Genomic DNA, 4,563 nt, shown 5'->3' with positions numbered 1-4,563 from the left:
GAATATGATGTTCACTGTGGGTTTTTCCTATGTGACCTTTATTATGTTAAAGTTGTTTCCTTCTATTCCTTGTTTGTTGAGTGTTTCTATCATGAAAGTGTGTTGAATTTTGTCAAATGCCTTTTATGCATCAATTGAGACGATTACATTATTTTTCTTTCATTCTGTCAATGTGATATATTACACTGATTGATTTTCATGTATTGAACCCTGCAGGAATAAATCCCCCTTTGTCATGGTGTACAATTCTTTTAACATGCTGTTGAATTTGGTTTGCTAGTATTTTTACCTCTGTATTCATAAGGGATATTGGTCTGTTGTTTTCTTTCTTTGTAGTGTCTTTGGCTTTGATATCAGAGTAATGGTGGCCTCATAGAATGAGCTTGAAAGTATTCTCTCCTCTTCAGTTTTTTTGCATAGTTTGAATAACAAAATTATTGTTAATTTTTCTTTAAATATTTGGTAGATTTTTATATCTCAGATATGAGTGAAGTCAGACGGTTCTTGATTTTTTTCTGTCTCACTTATTTCACTTAGCCTGATAATCTCAAGATCAACTCATGTTGCAAATGGCAATATTTCATCTTTTCTTAAGGCCAAGTAATATTCCATTGTATATATGTACCACACCTTCTTTATCCAGTCATCTATCGAAGGACACTTTGGTTGTTTCCACGTCTTGGCCACTGTGAATAAAGCTGCAATGAACATAGGGATACTTATGTCTTTATGGATAAATGTTGTCAGAATTTTTTGGTCAATACCCAGAAGAGGGATTGCTGGGTTGTATGGTAATTCTGTTCTTAATTTTTTGGGGAATGTCCGTATGTTTTTCTTAGTGGCTGTCCCAATTCCCACTGTCCTTCTAGCACCAGTACAGGAGACAAAATTTACTTTTATTTTTTTAAAATAAAAAGATGGTAAAGAGTGAAAAAACTTTGCTCCATTTCTTAATAACCATGAAAAATATTTTCAAGTCAAGTTTAAATACTTTTGATTTTATTAAAGGAAGTATAAAATATTGAATTCTACATTTTAAAACACTATTATTTTAAGAATCAGTCTTTTCACACTGCCAGCATGTTACATACTTTCATATAGATAAAATAATATAGCTCTAAAAAATTTTGAGTTCTGAAAAATAAGTAGAAAAAAACACAATACTTAAAGTGCTGTTCTCAAATCTTTAAAAAAATTCTTTAATTGTGATTAAAATACACATAACAAAATTTACCATCCTAACCATTTTTAAGTACACAGTTCAGTATTGTTAAAGTATTAAGTATATTCATTGCCAGAATTCATTCATCTTGAGTAATGGAAGCTCTACCCATTAAACATCTCCTAATTTGCCCCCTCCCACCAGCTCCTGGCAACCACCATAAAAAAAAGTCTTTGGTAGAATTCACCAGTGAAACCATGTGGACCTGGGCTTCTTTTTGTTAGGAGATCTTTGATTATTGATTTAATCTCCTTACTGGTTTATGTCTATTCAAGTTTTCTATTTCTTCATAATTCATCTTAGTAGGTTGTGTATTTCCAGGAATTTGTCCATTTCATCTAGGTTCACCATTTTTTAAAAACGGACAATCGTGCATTGTACTCTCTTGTAATTATTTTTATTTGTAAAAAAAATCAGCTGTGAAGTCCCCACTTTCTGATTTTATTTGAGTCTGCTCTCTTTTTTTGCTAGTCAATCTGACTAAAGGTTTGTCACTTTTGTTGACCTTTAAAAAATCCAACACTTGGTTTTATTTATTTTTAATTTATTTTGATTTATTTTATTTATTTGTTGATTTTCTATTCTCTATTTTATTAATTTTATGATTTGAATGTTTGGGTTCTTTTTTTGATAAATTTTTATTTTTCAGTTACAGCTGACATAAAATATTATATTAGTTTCAAGTATACAACATAGCGATTAGACATTTATATAACTTACAAAGTGATCACTCCAATAAATCTAGTACCCATCTGAAACATACACAGTTATTTCAAAATTATTGACCATGTTCCTTATGCTATACTTTACACTCCCATGAATATTTTCTAACTATCAATTTGTACTTCTTAGTCCCTTTCCCTTTTTCACCCTCCCAACCTTCCTCCTGTCTTACAACCATCAAAATGTTCTTTGTATCTGTCAGTTTGTTTCTGTCTTGTTTGTTTATTTTGTTCGTTAAATTCCACATATAAGTGAAATCATATGGCATTTGTCTTTCTCTGTCTGACTTGCTCCATTCATCACAATATCCTCTAGGTCCATTCGTGTTGTTGCAAATGGCAAGATTTCATTCCTTTTTATGGATGAGTAATATTCTATTGTATATACTCATATGTACCACCTCTTCTTTATCCATTGATCCATTGATAGACATCCAGGTTGCCTCCCTATCTTGGCTATTGTAATTAATGCTGCAATGAACATATGGATGCACATGTCCCTTTGAAGTAGTGTTTTGGGTTTGTTCGGATAAACACCCAGAAGTGGGATTACTGGGTCTTTTGTCTCTTGTTATAGTTTTTGTTTAAAAGTCTATTTCGTCTGGTATAAATATGGCTAACCCAGCTTTTTTTTTCATTTCCATTCTCATGGATATCTTTTTCCATCCCTTTACTTCAGTCTAGGTGTGTCTTTCGATCTGAACTGAGTCTCTTGTAGGTAGCGTATGTACAGATCTTGTTTTCCTTAAGGCATTCAGCCACACTGTCTTTTGATTGGAACATTTATTTCATTTACAGTTAAAGTAATTGTTGATAGATATGTAGTTATTGCCATTTTATTATTCATATTCTTTAATCTCCTCCTCCTCTTCCTACTCCTCCTCCTTTTCCTTCTTCTAGCAATCCCTTTAGCAATTCTTGTAGTACTGGTTTGATGGTGATGAACTCCTTTAGCCCTATCTTTTCTGGGAAGCTCTTTATCTGTCCTTCAGTTCTAAATGATAGCTTTGCTGGGTAGAGTAATCTTGGTTGTAGGTCCTTGCTTTTCATCACTTTGAGTATTCATGCCAATCCCTTCTGGCCTGCAAAGTTTCTGCTGAGAAATCAGCTGACAGTCTTATGGGAGCTCCCTAATAGATAACTAACTGCTTTTCTCTTGCTGCTTTTAGGATTCTCTCTTTGTCTTTAACCTTTGTCATTTTAATTATGATGTGTCTTGGTGTGGGCCTCTTTGGGTTCATCTTGTTTGGGATTCTGTGCTTCCTGGACTTGTATGTCTATTTCCTTTGCCAGGGTAGGGAAGGTTTTCATCGTTATTTCCTCAGTTAGGTTTTCAATTTCTTGCTCTCGTTTTCTTCCGGTACCCCTAGGATGCAAATGTTGGTACACTTGATGTTGTCTCAGAGGCCCCTTAAACTCTCCTCATTGTTTTGGATTCTTTTCTTTTTTTTTTTTCTGTTCTAATTGGTGTTTCCTGCTGTTATCTTCTATAGTGCTGATTTGATCGTGTGCTTCATCTAATCAACTGTTGATTCCCTCTAACGTAGTCTTCATTTCAGTTATTATATTCTTTATTTCTTATTAGTTTTGTTTTATGTTTTTTCTTTGTTGAAGTTCTCACTGATACCCCTGAGCATCCTTATAACCAGTATTTTGAACTGTGCATCTGGTAGATAGCTTGTCTCTATTTTGTTTTGTTCTTTTTCTGGAGCATTGTTCTGTTTTTTTATTTGGGATATGTTTCTTTTTCTCCCCATTTCGGCTGCCTTCCTGTGTTTGTTTCTATGTACTGGGTAGGGCTGTTATGTCTCCTAGTCTTAGTAGACTGTTCTTGTGTGGTAGGTGTCCTGGGAGGCTCGGTGGCATAGTCTCTCTGGTTACCTGAGTTCCAGGTGTGTCTTTTGTGTAGGTTGTGCTTGTCCTCCTGTTATAGTTGAGCTTTGGTTGTTCTTTGCATGTTAATGGGAGGGATGACCCTCAGGCTTATTTGTTGTGAGAACTGGCTGAGACTAAAGTGGAGGAGCTGTTGTGCAGTAGCTGAACATGCAGAGCAGGATTTGTTTAACAGGGCTCTGGTGCCTTCCCAGTGTGCCCTTTAGGTGTGTCATCTTTGGAAGTGGTTTGGTGATGCTCTGGCTTGGTCCAAAGCAGGCCAGTGGGTGTGCCAGCTCCAGGCCCTCCTGGGAAGGGCCCCACTCTAAGCCAAATTGAGCCACAGCCTGTCCCCTGCTTAGGGCCACATGGCATTAACCAAAAAGCAGTTCACAGGTGACCACCACCTGTACTGGGCTTGGAGGTGCCTCGAGAGGCCAAGCTATGAACTGAGGTCTGCTGTCACTAGTGCTGTGCTTGGGGCTGCTTGGCAAGGGGTACAGGGCATGCTGAAGTCAGCTGCTGCTTGTTTGGGTTATGTGAACCTTTGAGAGATTTTAGGAAACTCCATAGCATGAGCCAAGACAGGCCATTTGCATGGAAAAGCCACTGAAAGCAGCTTGTGTGTGCTTGAAAGTTGGGTGGAGCAGTGTCTCAAGGAATCACCAGCATGGGTCAAACAGTGTTAGCTAGGTTGATGGAGACTCAGATATGGCAACCACCTGAATCTGCATGCTTGGAGAAGAG

Source organism: Rhinolophus ferrumequinum, chromosome 6 (genome assembly GCF_004115265.2).
Source record: "Rhinolophus ferrumequinum isolate MPI-CBG mRhiFer1 chromosome 6, mRhiFer1_v1.p, whole genome shotgun sequence".
NCBI lineage: Eukaryota > Metazoa > Chordata > Mammalia > Chiroptera > Rhinolophidae > Rhinolophus > Rhinolophus ferrumequinum.
Note: the sequence above shows the minus strand (reverse complement) of the source record.